Here is an 18,260-nt window from a genome sequence, read left to right on the forward strand (position 1 = left end):
CCTGGCCAGGGCCACACCGCGGCTCATGAACCTGCCCCGCGCCCTGTTCCTGCCCTCAGGCTGCTGAATCCTAATCTGGGGTGTATGGCTCCACCTCCTAGACTCTACATCGCCCCGAAGAAGCGATGTCCTCTCCCGCAGGCCCTAGGCTCCTCTTTGGGGACCCCGCCGCCTGAATCCTGGGGTCAAGCCCGGAAGAAGAAACCCGCGGTGTCTGCAGGGTAGTCGCTGAAGTACCCACACTTGACCTCCACGAAGATCGCTCCTCTGGGCCGCAGGTATACCTTCCTGCCTTCACCACCTAAACAGGTGGTCAGTCCCATGAAAATGAAACCATCCAGACTCCCCCAGGGGGTCATAATGAGGGCCCAAGAGGCGCCCAAAAAGATGCTGTAAGAGGAGACTATGGTTGTAACCATAGAGCTGGAGGTCAAGAAAAGTGTTGCCCCTTACAACCAAGTGTCGTTGACATCTAAGCTCCAACAGATCAAGGGAGAATTCTCTTCCATAGGACATAGTCGTGGGCCTCTGGAGGGAAAGTTCCCTTGTCATACTCAAAAAATAACTTGAGTGAGAAGGCCCAAGTGTCAGAAGTGCTTTTCTGAGAAGAATATTCTGACCCCAGTGCACACAACTCTGCTGGGGAAGTCCTGCCTCCTGGGACAGATGAAACCATGCTCCCCGACCCAGCCTCAGGCTTCTCCTTGCAGCTGGAGAAGTCTACCAAGGAAATGCTAGAGTGCCCAGGTCTCCCAGCTTGCAGATGTTGCTGATGTTGGACAAGGAGATGCAGGGCATCCAGCCTCAGGTATTCCACCATGAACTTTTCCCAACCAGAGCTGCCAATCATAGGCCCTCCAAGGGCAAGTTCCATGCCACTGCTCCTCCTGCTGTCACCTCCATTGCAACTGTTATGGGATAGAGCTGAGTTGTCCCCACAAACCAAATGTCCCTGCATGGCAATTCAGCAAGATCTAGACTCCCTGAGGAAAAACATGGGTGTAAAAAGAAAGAGTAATATCTTGGAGGACAAGATAGAGGCTCTAGAGGATGAAACAGAAATCATAGCAACATGCTGAGGCACCCAGTCTATCTCTTCCTTTATTCCCCCCTCATCTGCTGGGAAGACCACAAACTCCCTGTCTCTTGTCACTTGCACTTTGCAGGTCTCCACTGCTCCTATCACCACTGACTTTGTCGCCTGGCTGCTGGCTCTCCTATCGTGTTTGTCCCTCTGCCTCCTAGCCCCATACCCTTCTCCTTCAAGTCTCACTCTGGCAGAAGGAAGTCCAAAACAACATTGTGTATAGATTCCCATCCTTCTTTTTCCTTCCTCACCCCTCATCCAGTCCGTTTCACCATGACTCCTGTTACCCCTGGCAAGCCTATCAATTCCAGAAGAGTCATTTCTAGCATTTCAGTGAACACATCTGCTCACTTGACCTCCCAGCACACTTTAGACCCGGGGTCATTAACACCTACAAAACTCCTTTCCTAAGACTTTGACCCAGATTTGGGTGAGTGGACTCTCACTTTCACAATCCAGATTTATGTATAGCACAGTGGGACTCTGAAATGTCACCAGTCTGCATCTACTCACCTACATTTAATTCTCCAGTCCCACTCCAACTTGTAACCATCCCTGTGGCTGGAAAAATACCTGTTAGCCCAAATTTAAGACACCCAAAGAGCAAGAGCAGAAGCCCTGTTTCCCTAGTGTCCTGCTTTAGTAAGACTTTTTTTTTTAGTCTCACTCAGTTGCTCAGGCTGGAGTGCAGTGGTAACCCCAGCACCGACCTGTTGGGCTCAGGTGATTCTCTTCCACCTCAGCCTTCCAAGTAGCCAGAACTACAGGCGTACGCTACCACACCCAGCTTATTTTTCATTTATTGTACACATCTCGTCTCACCAAGTTACCTGGGCTGCTCCTGAGCCCATGGACTCCAGCAATTCACTCCCTTTGGTCTCACAAAGTGCTGGGATTACAGGATGAAGATTTTTTTTATCATGGTTCCTCCAGTGATCATCACTCTAGGAGCAGCACCTCTGTGACTTGGTTTTCTAGGGCAACATTTGACTCCAATGTTGTAGATACCTCCTCTCCTTCCTAGACTGTCATTGGTCAGTCTCCATTTGTATTTAGGAATAGTTCCCCATTCACAGAGACTACCTAAGGCTCCATTGTTAATCATGGGTGGTACAATAACAATGCAGCACTGTGGATTTTTTGGAAGCCCTGTAGTCTCCTTTTAAGTGAAAACACCAGGAACCACCCAACCAGGTTGTTCCTTGTGACTTTAGAGTAGGCAGCGTTGTTGATAACATAGTTGTATTTGGAGACCCCTTATCAGCACAGCTGGCTGTCATATAAGGATGAGAAGCAGCCACTGGGTCACTCTGGCACCTGCTAAGAGCTTCAGGTGCACCACTCCATGGATGACTCCTCTCATGGATCTCTCGAAATAACAGGAAACTCCACATATGGTTACCATGAAAAGACACTGGTCTATGAGAAAGGTACTCAGTCTCTTTAAGGTAAACTTAACATGCTTTAATTACATAAGTAAGAAGCCCCAAACCTCAAGAGTAGTTTGTATGCATGTGTATGAATGTAATGGCTGTGTGTGTGTATCTGGCAGACTATGAGCAGAAAGGTCAGCTGGAAGATGCTCTATTGAAGAAACTCCTCCACAGAGAGTTGAAGAAACCTGCATGTATTATAAGCTACACATTTCCTGGCTTAACTGTTAACCTGGATGACACAGGCTCTGGACCAGATCTCTCTAGACTTGAGACTGGGAGATAGTCATTGCTGTTTACAGGTGTTCCTCTTGCCTTGCAGATTTGACTCAATGACTCCATAGTGTCCCAGATGGGATATGTACAAAAACTTTGTTCTTGTTCTTCTGTCTCTGTATACATGTCTTTGTTCTTTGACTTAACTGTGGAGGAAGAATTGACATGGATGAGGGCTGATGTGTTTTGAGTCAGATTTTATGCAAAACATTCTCTGTCCCAGGTACTAAGAAAAGGAAAGACCATGTGAACTGCCCTGCCACTTACTTCTATTTTTTATTCTCCAATTCTTTTACACTTTTTAACCACATTGGAGATGGCTTCATCCCTGATGTGTGTCAGGAAACTGTTCTTGCTAATTTAATTTTTAAAATGTTTTAATGTCTTTTTTTCAGTTTTACTTAGGTCTGTCAACCGTACTGATTTCCCATTTCAACCAGTGAGGCTGCACTTGGCATCTGTCTTCTTGCATCTCTTTCGATCATGCTTAATTTCATTTATCTATTTTGTGAACTTTTACATTTTGTCATGCAATTGCTGAAAGGTATTCCACATTTTCCCTATATATTTACTCTGAGGTATAGCTGGAAATGGTGTGCTCAGAAAACTCAAGCGAGATGTGTGGTCTTCAGATGTGTGGTCAAGTAAGTAAAACTGAGGCTCACAGGATCATACAGCTTCTAAATTTTATCATCATGATACACATATTGAGTACACATCTGGCTGTCAGAAGTCTTCCCAAGAGTGGGATAGAGACCAAGACATTCAGTGTCATTGGGTGTTGACTGTCCCATAGATGAACTGGGCTTATGATGGCACCTAGTGTCAGAACGGAGGCAGTGACAGATACCCCATAAAGAGGAGGTAAGGCACAGCATGCATTTGAGTATAGTGTCAGACAGAAGAAAGAGGGAGCAAGGGAGAAAGCTTGAACAAGATCTTGGACTGCGGTGTTTTTCCTCCTGAAGACCCACTGTGGTCACAGTCAGGTGTCCAGTAGGCTGAGACCCTACACTTGGAGTGAGAACAAGGATGTTCGACATCATTGGGGGTGGGCAGCAATATGAATAAGCATAGATGACCAGAAAGTTGTATTGCAAGGAAATGTAGAAAAATTTATAATTACAGAAATATTTCAATACGTCAGTAATGAATCAAATAATAGACAGAAAATCAGATAGAAATAATTTGAAAAACATTATCAACCAACATGATTTAATTAATTTTGCTACAACACTCCATATGAATTTACAAACCAAGGATCAATAAAGATTATATTGTAAACCATGAAGCATTGATCTCATTGATATAAAATTTAAAGTAGTCATGAGAAAATTGACTTCTTATTAAAAGTAAGATTTGAATAATACAGAGTATGATCATAATTGAAGTGAAATCAATAAGAGAAAGATCACTGCCAAATCTCCAAATATATGTAAACATATATTCCAAATAATGTGTCTAAATAAATGCCAACTTGGTATATAATATTCAAGTAAAAAAAGTAGACAACTAGCCAGAACAATTGGGAAAAAATAAACACACACACATACATACATATCACCTATATCAAAAGTGAGAGTGGTTATGACACAACAGATTCTATAGGTTTACAAATATATCACTGTAGTAATATGAACAACTTTATAGCAATAAATTGAAAAGCTTACATGAGGTTGAGATTTATTGAAATATAGAAATTACAAAATTTCAGGAGGTTTATATAAAATTACTTTGACAGAAATTGATATATTAAAACTTAAGTTAAAAGGTCCAAAAATAAAATTCCAAGTGTATATGAACTCACTAAACTCTATTTCTAAACATTTAATGAAAAACAATATAAATTCTATATAAACTCTCCAGGAAATTGAAATGAAGGGAATACATTTTAACAAGTATTATGGGAGTAATAATAATTTAATCCCATATCATAAAAATACATAGTAAGAAAAGAACTACAGAACAATCTCCTTCATTAACATGGATGCTAACTCTATTAAAATTACTAAAAAATCAAATCTTGCAGTATGTATAAAGGATAGCACACCATGTTCAAGTGAGAATTATCTCAAGATTGAAAAGTTGTTCTAATATTCAATATTCAATTGATGGAAAGTCAAGTCAGCAACATGCAAGCCCTAGCCCTCTATTCTCTCCACAAACACATTTATTCAGGAACAACTCCTGAGCAAATTCCATTTGTGAGAAATCAAGAAGACTATTTTCACAAAGTTTGGAGCAGAGATAACTAAGTAATATAGGAACAATAAAAAAACAGAAACAAAGAACTGGTTTACTGAACAGATAATCAAAAGCAACACACCCTTAGCTATAAAACTAATAAAATAACATAAAGGAGTGAAGACAAAAATAGAGTTAAAAATACAGTGGAAGAAATGACCATAAGTGCAACAGAAATTTAAAGAATATAGGAGGCCACTATGAATAATTATAACACCAAACTCTGGACAACCTAGGAGAAATTGATAAAATGTAAAAAACATACAACCTAAAAAGACTAAATCATGACACAAATCTATGCTAGTATGGAGAATGAATCAGTAATCATAAAACTCTCAGCAGTGAAAAACCCAAGATTTTCTCAACAAAGAGAAAACAAGGATTAAATGGCTTCACTGGAGTGTTGTACCAAACATTTAAAGAATAAATGCTAATGTTATCAAACTCTTTCAGAAAATTAAAGAAATAGGAATACTTCCAAATGCATGTTATGCGACTAGCAAGACCTAGATACCAAGCCCAGACAAAGGTAACAAGGTTACAGACCACTATGCTGGAATGTAGATATAAAAATTCTCAATAAAATGTTGGCAAACTGAATCCGGTAGCACATTAAAAGCATCCTACTGCATGACCAATTGGAATTGACCTCTAATATGCAAACATATTTCAACAATGCAAATCAGTTTTATGATTCACTATATGAGCCTTTTTAAAGTGACATGCTGGTCTCAATAGAAGCAGAAAAAACATTTCATACACTTTGATGATGATAATTTTCAAAAACTCAGAATACAAAAGGTACCTCAAGAGCAATAAAGACTATTTTAAAAAGTCTACATCTGACATCATAATCAATAGTGAAAGGCTAAAAATGTTTGCACTAAGGTTAGGAAAAGACACCAAGCCTGCTCTCCAAATTATATTCATCATAGTGCTGAAAATCCTAACCTAAGCAATTAGAAAGGAAAAAAATATAAAGTAGATGCATATCAGAAAAAAAGAAGCAAGTTTGTTTCTGTTTGGAGATGGCATAGTCATATATATATATATATAAAACCTAACAGGCTCCTTCCCCAAAATGGTGGTATTGAACAATGAATTCAGGAAAATTACAAAATACTTTAAAAGCATTCAAAAATCAAATGTGTTTCTCTATTCCCAACACACTTTGAAAATGGCATTAAGGAAACAATCCCATTTTCAATAAGACTACAAGAATAAAATACCCAAAAATAAATTCAAGTAAGGAAGTCAAAGACTTATACAATGAAAACTACAAAATATTGAAGACACAGAAAAGAGAAGGACATCTTGTTTATGGATTGGAAGACTTAATACTGTTAAAATGTCCATACCACCCAAAGCAATCTAAATGTTTAATGTAATCTCTAGCAAAACCCAGAAGGCATTTTTTTACAGAAATAAATAAAATAAATCTACATAGAGAACAGATGAACATGAATGTCAAAGCAATCTTGAGAAAAAAGAAACAAGCTGGAGACATCACACTTCCTGTTTCCAAAATATATACAAAAGCTACAGTCAATAAAATGGCATGAGCATAGATACCTGCAAATATATCAATGAGAAACTAATCTATGCAAGTATGGTCCACTGATCATCATAAGGACGTTAAGAATACAGTAAAGAAAGACAGCCTTTATTCAAATGGTGCTGAAAAATCTGTATGTCCAAAAATACATGAATAATATTGAACACTTATCCTACAATATAAATGACAATAGACAAGATGTAAAACTATGCAAATATCCATCAAAAGATAAATGCATAAAGAATAACAGAAAGGGAAACAGAGAAACAGTAACAACAGCAGTAACAACAGAATAATAAATATGTAATAAAGTGACAAATATAACCACAACATAACAGCAATTACTTTACATGTAAATAAGCTCAAAGCACCAAATAAAAGACAATTTGTAAAACATAGTTTTAAAAACTCAGCATTTATAAATTGAAACAAAATGCTACTCAATTACACAATGTTTATAAGAAAGTCACTTGAAACATGGCTTAGGTGGGTTAACAGTAAAAGGGTAGATTAAGAAATATTATGATAACATTTCCTAAAACTTAAAAAGCAAGAATGGTAATTTTAATGTCAGATAAAGTGACATCAAAGTCAAGACAATTACTAGGCATGTACCAGGAGAACCCTATAACCATTCAAGAAATTGAATTTCTAATTTTAAAATTTCTGAAACAAATCTCCTGGCCCATTGCATAATGAGAAACTTTTACTAAACATTTCAAGAACAATTGACATCAATTTTACACAACGCTTTCCAGAAAACAAAATAGAAGGGGAATGTTCCATCTAATTCTTTGAAATCAGAATAAAAAACAATGAAAAAACTTTTTTTTTAAAGAAAGAAGAAGGAAAGAACGAGGAGAGAGGAAAAAGAAAGAAAAATATACAACATCTTTTGTGAATTTAGATGAGAATCTTCAACAAATGTAGTACATTCACTTAAGCAATATATAAAGGAAATTATACAATACAATTAAGAGGAACTTATTTCTGATAACAAGTCTGGATCAATATTGTAAAAATTATTCAATGCAAGTCCTTATATTAGCAAGCTAAGAAAAAAATAATACCAACAATAGATGTAGAAAAAGCACTGGATGTAATTCAACATCCATTCATCATAAAATCTCTAAGAGAAGAAAGAATATAGAGCTATCTCTATATACAAAACCTCCATAAAACTAGCAGTTAATATTATATTTATTTGTGAAAGACCAAATGCTTACATTGAGACTAGGAACAAGATAAGATTGCCCATACTTACCAAGAAAAATGAAGACATAAGTAACAATTGGTATTAAAAAATACAATGTTTGGTAAATTGCAATCAATTTACTATAAAAGGGGCACTACAAATCATTCTTTAAATTGAGGAGAGATTCATAAAAATTGCCCAAACTGAGAAAAACAGCTATATGTTATTTTTAAAAATCAATAATATTTTTAGGAATTAGAAGAAAAACATAACATGAATTTTACTAGAATCCAGAAAAAATATTGGTACAGGAAAAGTAATTTGAGGACATACTAGTTCAAATATAGGCAAAGATGTCAATTTAGAGATCCAAGAAGCAAACTTCAAACTGGGTAAACACAAATCTATATCAACACCTATTTTTAAAAACTGCTGAATGTTAAGGTGGAGAAAAATACTCATTCCACTTTTCAACAAGTGTATGTAGAAAAACAAAGATTTGAATAACTGCAGTTTTCTTATCAGAAACCACAATAACAAATAACAGTGGCATATCTTTAAAGTGCAGACATGTTTTGGTAACATCAGACTGTATACATGACAGTGGTCCTATAAGATTATGTTGTAGCAGAAACATTTTTATTGCTTAGTGACATCATAGATGCTGCGAAGCCATAGCACACATATTACTCTCATGTTTTAATGATGCCAGTGGGAAGAAATGTACAGCACTACCAGTTATTTAGAAGTACAGGATATATAATTTTGTGTACTACATAATGCTTGATGCTGACTGTAAATGAATATGTAAATGGTTTATGTATTTATTGTACAATAGTGTTTGGAGCCATTTTGGAATAGACTCCTCCTACTGACCTAACACAAATTGCCTGTAAAACTGCCTTAGCAGGTTCTTCAAGAAGTAGTCCAGAAAAAGCACCCATATCACAGAAGACAACAGCTCCTTGTGTGTTAATTGCCAATGAAGAACATTCAGTGGGACAAGACACAGTGGGAGAAGTTAGTGATATTAGTTATCCTAACACCGTGTAAGCCTAGGATAGTGTGTATGTGTCTTAATTTTGAATGAAAAGTTTTAAAAGTAAAAAAAAAATTTTTAATTTAGAAAAGCTCATAGATTAGGGATATAATGAAAGAAAATGCTTTTCGACACCTGTACAAAATGTGGTTAAGCTAAGTCCTTTGGAAAGTTAAAATATAATAAAGTAAAAACTAGCACTAAGCTAAAGTTTACTTATAGCTGAAGAAAGAATAGCATTTTTTTTGGTAAATTTAGTGTAGCCTTGGTGTGCAGTGTTTATAAAGTCTCCAGTGGTATACAGTAATATCCTAGGCTCACTCACGGACTCATCCAGAGCAACTTCCAGTCCTGGAAGCTTCATTCCTAGTAAGCATTCTATACTAGGACATCATTTTAAGTCTTTTATAACATATTTTTATTACACCTTTTGTATGCTCAAGTATGTAGATACATAAATACTTAGTATTGTGCTACCATTACCTCAGGACAGTAACATGCTGTCCAAGTTTGTAACCTAGACCCAATAGACCGAACCACATAACCTGGTTATGTAGTAGGCTCTGATATCCAGGTTTGTGCAAGTACACTCTATGATGTTGCTCAATGATGAAATCACCTAACCATGCATTTCCCAGAAGGTATCGTTGTGATTAAGCTACACACAACTATACTTAAATTGGAATACTTCCATCTATGCCTTGTAAATGCAGTAAAAATATCTTTCAGCACTGACATTTAATTAACCATTTTCCAGTGAGGGAAACCTAAGAGAACTGGTTGTCAACAGAGCTGCTCTTACAAAGAAAAAATGCCAGAGAGGGATGCTAGCAATGAAGAAAGAGTAATAGAAATGGTCAGTATCTTAGTGAATATATACTAGATTCATTTTATTCTCTTAAGTTTTGAGAAACACGCATGATTGAAAATGCAAAAATTGTTAAGTTCCCTGTGTGAGGGGACATAGAGTGTATACAGATAAGATACACAGTCAACTCTAACATAAAATTGAAGAAGGATTTGAGAATGAATTTGAAAAGAAAAATAACATGACTTCTAAAAAGACTGTGAGAAGATACATATAACTTTTATATCTATCAAATTATAGAAAGATAAAGATATTTAGATTGACATGTAGTATATATAGGATATATTTATGTGTCTATATCTGTATATATGCATGTATGAGAGGGGACCCCCCCAAAATACTGGAATTTTCCTTTGAAGGGTGGGCCCCATAGCACACTCAGAATTTTTCTTCTGCATCAAACGATCAAACAAAGTTATTATCTGGAATTTTGAGAAGGTTGCATCTGATATGTAGAATAAAAATCCCAATTGTGGCAAATAAATAGTGATTCTTCCACCATGACAATACACTTGCCAACACCGTGCTGAGTGTTAATAAGTTTTTGACAAAAAAGAGCTCGATCCCATGTCCCACCTTCCCTTTTCACCTGCTGTCACGTTGAGCATCTAGTTTGGGTTTCCTGAATGAAAGAAGTCCTCTAAGGCAAACGTTTCAGCAGTGTGAAAGTGGTCAAAAACAAAATTGGCAGAAGTACTAAAAGACATGAAAATTCAGGAATGCAAAAACTATTTTAGCAGTAGAAAAAATCATCTTGATAGCTGTATTGCATCAAAAGGAGAGTACTTTGAAGGTGACTGAAGTTTAAACATATAGGAATATATTGACAATTTTTTGTAAGTAAATTTCAGGTTTTTGGTCCTCTTTTATATGTGTTTATATTAATGTCCAGAGCAATACTAAAATATAGCACAAAGAAATACAGTCAAAATTCCAATGGAGAAATTAAAATGAACTACTAAAACACTTTCAAAGTTTTTAAAAGTCAGGAAAAGAAGAACAAAGGAACAACAATTAATGAAGGTAAACAGAATTATAAGTGAACAATAGGCCTAAATTCAAACCTTTCGGTAATTATATTAAATGTGGATCGCTACACATCAATTAAAAGACAGAATTTGTCAGACTAAATTTTCAAAAAAGAACTAGCTGTATTCTGATAAAAAAGTATAATGTATATTTAATACGGATAGGTTAAAGTATGGGAAATTATGCATCATCCAAACATGCTTAGTCTGTTCAGGCTACTGTAACAAAATCATTATAAACTGAAGGGCATATGAAAAACAAATGTTGTTTCTCATGGATCAAGAGACTGAGAAGTATTATACCCAGATGACGCAGATTCTGTGTTGTGAGAGTTTGTTCCTCATACACGGCAGCTTCTCCCTGCAACTTCATATGTTGCTTCACATACAATTGTTCCCCTTACCCATGGTTTCAGTTTTATTTTCCTTACCATTTTGAGTAATGCATTGAACTCTTCATCTGGGGATCTGATTCATCCCTGTGTCCAGAATCCCCACATTGTATGGTGGCCACCCTTAGTGGTTTAGTAGCCATCTATTTTATCATTTAAACTGTCTCGGTATTGTAATGCTTGTGTTCCCCTTAACACTTTTTAATTTTATCCTGACTCCAAAGTGCAAGAAGAGTGAAGCTAGCAATTTGGATATGCCAAAGTGCTTCCTTTAAGTGGAAAAATGAAAGTTTTGGACTTAAGGTGAAAAAAATTGTATACAGTAGTTGCTGAAACCTAGGTAGGAACAAACCTTGTATCTGTGAAACTGTGGAGATGTCAAAAGAATTTTGGCCAGCTTTGCTATTGCTACTCAGGCTATGAAAGGTGATGTAGGGTTTAGCACTATCTATGGTTCCAAACATTTGCTGAGGGTCTTTGAACATATTCTCTGTAGACAAGTGGAGAATACCTGGTGGAAGGGTGAACAAGGAAGTTCTTCAGGCTGTGCAACAAATTACACCGGAAGAGAATATAGTATGTCAGCAACGATGGATGAGTAGTAGAATTGGGCAGTATTTGGGCAGGTATATATTGGATAATTTTTTTTCACTTACAACTTAAAAAATACATGAATGTAAACAGCAAAAATGGTAACATTGTCTGTCTATGAAGAGAGTTTTCCTCCCTTGGGCCTCTTTTTTAAATACACTGATACCATTCAGGAAGGCGCTAAAAGCCCCAAACTCTTAATACTATCACATTGGGTTTTAATTTTAACATAAAGAATTATAGGGGCCGGGCTCGGTGGCTCAGCCTGTAATCTCGCGCCTTTGAGAGGCTGAGGTGAGTGGATTGTCTGAGCCTGCGGGTTCCAGACCCGCCTGGGCAGCGAGACCTCATCTCTACAATAAATCAAAAAATCAGCCAGGCGTGGTAGCGCATGCCTGTAATTCCGGCTACTCGGAAGGCTGAGGCGGAAGGATCGCCGGAGCCCAGCAGGTCGAGGCTGCGGTGTCCGGGAGCGGCCACTGCACTCCAGTCTGGGTGACAGAGTGAGACTCCAACTCAAAAAAAAAAAAAAAGAATTATAGGGGACCCAATCATTCAGACCAGAGAATTTTGTTCCTGATTCCACCAAATTGTTGCTCTTTTCTCATGTAAAATACATACACTTTATCCCACTAGTCACAAATGTCTTAACTTTTTTCTGCATTAACTTTACATTGAAGCCCAAAGTCTCATCTAAATCAGATGAGTCAGACTCATAGTACGATTCCTCCTGATCAAGTGGCTCTCCAGCTGTGAACCTGTAAAATCAAACCTGTTAGGTGCTTCCAAAATTCAATGATGGGACAGGAATAGAAGAGACATTCCTATTCCAAAAATGGAGAAAACGGAAAGAAGGAAGGAGTGGCAGATCCTGAGCAAATTTAAAATGCAACTGGGAAAACAACATGAAATCTTAAGAACTTAGAATAACATTCCCTGACGCAAGGGTTTGCATTCTAGACACACTGGGTGGTGGTTAATCCCCTGAGTTCTGGGAAGCCATGCCTTCATGACTTTGGACAGGTTTCCTGTGGAGGCTCTGAGGGAGAATCTGTTCCTTGCTTCTCTTCCAGTTTCCAGTGTTTGACCACAATCATTGATGCTTCTTGACTGGTAGACACACATCTCTAGTCTCTGCCATTGTCTTCACATGCCCATCTCTCTATATGTCTGTCTCTGCCTTCACATTTCTCTCCTCTGTGACCATCTCTATGCCCAAATCTTCCTCTTTTTTTAAGGACATCAGTCATTGTTTAGGGTCCATTGTAGTAACCCAGTATGACTCATCTTAATTTCATTACATCTGACATGACGGAATTTCAAAGAAAAAAAAATTTACATTTATAGGGCCTGGGGCTTAGGATTTGAACATTTCTTTTGAGATGAAACAGTTCTACTCATCATAGAGAGAAACTGAATGGAGCAAAAACAATGTTCACTGTGGCCCAGGAAACAATACAACCAACTTTTGTTTTCAAATTTTCTACTGATTCTTTGTAGCCAAGAGGATTTCTGTACACTTTTTTAGCTTCGGTACCATTGTCTCTAAAAAGTAAGAATGTGGACCACATAATTTCAAGGATTATTTTCATAAACTTCTGAGATTCTGTAAAAGAATGTTATTGTCAATTCTCTATCAGACTGCTAGAAATTTTAAAAATATAAATACATTTAAATTATTATTTCAACTTTAGTTATACTTACAAATTTTAGAACAATTTTCAGGTTAATTATGTTTGAATAGAGTTTCAAAACCACTAGCCATTATAGAGTTTCATCATCTTGTAGTCATCTATTCAATTATACCAGCTGCTCAGGTAAATATATAGCTGTTACATAGTACCAGGATGTTATTTTTTCTTTAAATATTTCACATAAAATAGTCACAGACACATTAATTCTTTAGAGTTGCTTTCAAACAAATTCTTATTTTAATCACCTATCTCAGATTATCTGATAAATCTTGTAAAGGACAAAAATACTTGTCTATTTTGTAAAGAACCGAAATCCACTTATATATTATTGCTGCCTGTACAGTCAACATTTTTAATTATTGTTGATCCTATTCTCTTTTTGTTGTCAGAGAATTGATACAAGGCCTTTAAGAATTTTGTGTTAAATTTCTCCCCCGTTCATTATATGTTCTTTGGCTCTACTGTCTCACTCATGTAATTTTTGAAAACCAATTGAATTGCTTTCATAATTTTTATAATTTTAATAGTATCTCAGTTATAAATCTTTTCAAGAACTATTGCTGGCTTTCTTATGCAAAATAAAAAATAGCCATGTATTATATATAGGCTGTAAATTCTGTCCATATGCTGTCTTAACTTTGTAAGAATATTTTTTCTCTTTTTTTGTGGAGAGAAACATTACTTTGACAAAGAACCAATCATTTTGTTCAGTTGGGTTATGTTTTGCGTTCGAGAGAAAATTGACTTAGTTTATATATAATATTGTAGCTTAGCCTTTATATTATCTACATAATTCCTTTTCTATTTTTTGAGGATATTCAATCTGAACATGAAAACAGGTATATTTAATGATTAATTTATGCTTAATTCATGGTAGTGAGAAATTATAATTTGTGTGATAGTAATACTTTAAGATGTGTTTGCTTTTGTTTTATGGCCCAGAATATGGTGTATCCTGGCAAATTTCTTTTTTTTGTTTGAAGTCTCACTCTCTTGCCCAGACTGCAGTGCAGTGGCATGCCCACAGTTATGGCAGCCTTGACTTGCTGAGCTAAGGTTATCCTTCCACCTCAGCCTTCCAAGTAGATGGAAATATAGGCACACGCCACCGTGCCTGGTTAAAAGTTTTTTTTTTTTTTAATTTAATGTTGTCATGAGGTCTTGCCAAGTTGCCCAGACTGGTCTAGAACCCCTGGGTTTAGGCAATCATCTCACCTCTGTCATCCAAAGTGCTGGGATTACAGGCTAGAGCCACCGAACCTGGTCCGGCAAATGTTTCACGTTTATGTTTAAAATACATTTGTTATGGTTAGACCAGGTATTTTTTAAATTAGATTAACTTTATTTAGGGTTCTTCCAGTCTTCTATATACTTACTATATTGTTGCCTAGCAAGTCTATTACAGAGAGAGAAGTGATGAAGTTTGACACTATACTTTTCAGTATCTTGTTTTCCTTTCCTGCCTATCAGTTTTTGTTTTATGTATTTTCAAGAGTTGTTGTTCTGTGCAGACACTTTTAGGCTTGTTAGCTGAAAGGGTAAAATTGGTAAAATCAAAATGAAGTAGCCTTACCTAAAATGCAGATAGTTGAAAATAGTCATTTAAAAAAATTTTTATAAATTTTCATTATAAAGATGGTACTTTTGGGGTTAGGCATACAAATGGTTACTATACAGGTAAAGGTTGTGGCTCACTTTGGTCCCCAAGTCACCTGGTTTGTGATCAGGTACTCTTATTGATATATTGTGCTCCCTCCTCCCACTGGCAACTTCCCACTACTGCCAATCTTCTTCTTACGGTATTATGATAATAGTTCAGGATCCACTTTTGAGTGAGAACATGTGGTAATCAGTTCTTTGTTTCTGTAATAGGTCACTGAGTCTTATGACTCTAAATCCATCCAAGTTGCAATTTGGTCTTTATGATGGCTGTGTAATATTTCATTGTGTATATATACCATATTTTAAAAATCCAGTCCACTTTCAATGGACAGCACTATTGGTTCCATGTTTTTGATATGTGACTAAAGCTGCAATTCACATGTGTGTTTGTGCAGGTATATTTTTTATAGAATGATTTGAGTTCCTCTGGATATATTACTAGAAGGAGGATTGCTGGGTGGTATGTGTTAGGGTATGGACGGAACGGGTGAGGATGGAGAGGTGAGAGGAGCAGGGAGGTATGCAGTACTGCTGGGGCTGGCAAGCCGGAGGTGCGCACCGGGAACCCAGAGATCCGTAAATTGCAAAGAATTGCAACACACAGAGGTGAGAGAAGAAAAGATTTATTTAAGAAAAGTTCACCCCCCACAGACAGGGAGTGGGCCTACACTCTAGGTGAGTGTGGCCTCATAGGCCCGCAGAGTCCTGGCTTAAATCCTTCTCTTGGAGATGTTGCACCTGACTGCCGTGACTGCTGTGACTTCCTTGTCCACCACCTGTGGATGTCTTGGATATCCTATGACACAGAGAGCCCTTAATGTCTGCCTACATTATCAGAGCCCCTAGAGAAGGACGTGACAAGGATTCTAATTCTCCTGCACCTTCCCAAAAGACATCCTTAGACCTAATGGAGGGTGTACCTCCCCTTATCTCGTAGGCATTCCCAGTGGGTAGCTTCGGGGGATCCTTGACTTCCCTGTAGAAAGTGCCCAGTTTACTGGAAGATTGAATCCCCACCTGCTCTCCCTCTGAGTGGTTATAACTTTTGTAATTACAAGTTTCAAGACTTTTACAAACCTTGCCCAATGCATGATGTCTCAGGCCTTGTGAATTCCCTTTACTCTAGGCAAACTTGATTGCCACTATGAGATACATCTGATACCTGGAAGTCTGTTTCTGAAAAGACAAAGTCAGTAAAGTTAATTATACCTAAAGTGTGCATTTCTCCAAAAGCATAGCTTCTACTTTCTCATCATTGTGTCAGGGTTTAAGAACAAGAAAAACGGCTTCCCACTCTCGATCTGTCCTTTCAGTATAGAAGACCAATTTTTAGATCTTGTAGGAATCGCCAAACTGCTTCCCACAAAGGTTGTTCTAGTTTACACTCCAACCAACAGGGTAGAAACATTCCTTTTTCTCTGCCAGCATTTGTTGTTTTTTGTTTTGTTAATAATGGCGATTCTTGCGGGAGTTAGGTGGTATCTCTATGTGGTTTGATTTGCATTTCTCTGATGATTAGTGAGGATGAACATTTTTTCATGTGTCTGTTGGTTGTTCATACATGTTCTTTGGAGAATTGTTTATTAATGTCTTTTTCCCATTGTTTTTAACGGGGCTGTTTTTTTTTTCCTTTTGGTATGTTTGAGTTCCTTATAGCTCCTGGATGTTAGGCTTTTGTCAGAGATACAGTTTGCAAATATTTTTTTCTTGTTCTGTGGGCTGTCTCCCCACTCTCTTGTTGGTCTCTTTGCTTTGCAGAAGCTTTTCAGTTACATGAAGTCCTACTTGTCTATCTTATCTCTTATGATATGGGCATCTGGGATTTTGATCAAGAAATGAGTGACTGATCCAACTTCCTTAAGGGTGTCTTCTGAGGTTTCTAAGATTCCTATAGCCTGAGGTATTACATTTAGGTCTCTGATCTATATGGAGCTGATTTTTGGAAAGCAACCATTTTAACTGAGTTTCCCTTTTTTTCTTCTCACATGCATTGCTAATTAGTTATTGTGTTCCACACCCTCTAATCATTAGCCAAGGACAAACATGGTTCACGGCAGATAGCTTTTGATAATTTTTTTGTAAACTTTAAATTTATTTTGGCCCATTTACTCCTTTATTCTAAGTATCTGTTTTCCAGAAATGCAAGACCAAGCTAATCTCACCTATTATAATCAGTCTCCTGTGAATTCCCACCCAGCTGCCCAGTGGAATCAAAAGACCAATTGCCTTGAAAGAAAAACCAGTGTTATCAACACCCAAGAATGCAGTTGCTGGAGATTTTTAGTATTTCTGCTTCCGCATAAAAATTTTAAAAGCCATTTCCCCTTAAAGTATATGCTGTGTTTGCCTGTAAATCTTGGGCCCTATCTGCCTGTGGAACGTGGGTAATAAACTTTTTTTCCTTTCTTTTTGCATATATTTGCTTTATTCCCATTTTACAAGTCTACCTTGCCTCAGTTTAGTCTTACATTAGTCTTCTTGAGGAATCTACTGCATTATCTTTATGTAAGTTTTTTATTGTCAATGATGTATTATGTTATTCATGTAAATATAGATGAAGTCCCTTTGTTTCTGTCTTATACTTGAGATAGGGTTTTACTTTGTTGCACAAGCTGGATGTGCAATGGCATAATCATGGCTCACTACAGCCTAAAACTCCAGGACTCAAGTGCTCCTCCTGCCTTGGTTTCTCGATTAGTTGGGACTATAGTCACCCACCCCACCTTGACTGGCTAATTTTTGTTTTGTTAAGATGATGCCTGGTATTGAACGACTCACCTCCAGAAATCCACCTATCTTGGTCTCCCAAAGTGTTAGATTACAGGTGTGAACCACAGTGTCTGGCTCTATTTCCATTTCCTCTCCATCAACTGGGTATTTTTGTTTCTGACATTTTTGGAATTCTGAGAATTCTGAAATTTCTGCTTCCTGGAGTATTTTGTGAGTGTAATGCCACAGGTACTGCTCATCTCTGATATTATGCAACCGTTCTAACAGCATCACCATCTTGGGCTCACTCAGGCAAACAAATGTAATAAATACAACTTCCTTCTATACTTATGTCTTTGTTGTCCATAGGTCCTAAATGCCTGGGTGTTCAAGGCTTTGTATTCTCTTGAAACAAGGACTGAACTCACTTTTGGTTCTGAATGTTATCATGTTTACTGTATCTTTTTACATATCTCTATACCAGATT

The sequence above is a fragment of the Carlito syrichta genome, unplaced genomic scaffold (genome assembly GCF_000164805.1).
Source record: "Carlito syrichta isolate Samal-C Ts95f unplaced genomic scaffold, Tarsius_syrichta-2.0.1 Scaffold291930, whole genome shotgun sequence".
NCBI classification, from domain to species: Eukaryota; Metazoa; Chordata; class Mammalia; order Primates; family Tarsiidae; genus Carlito; species Carlito syrichta.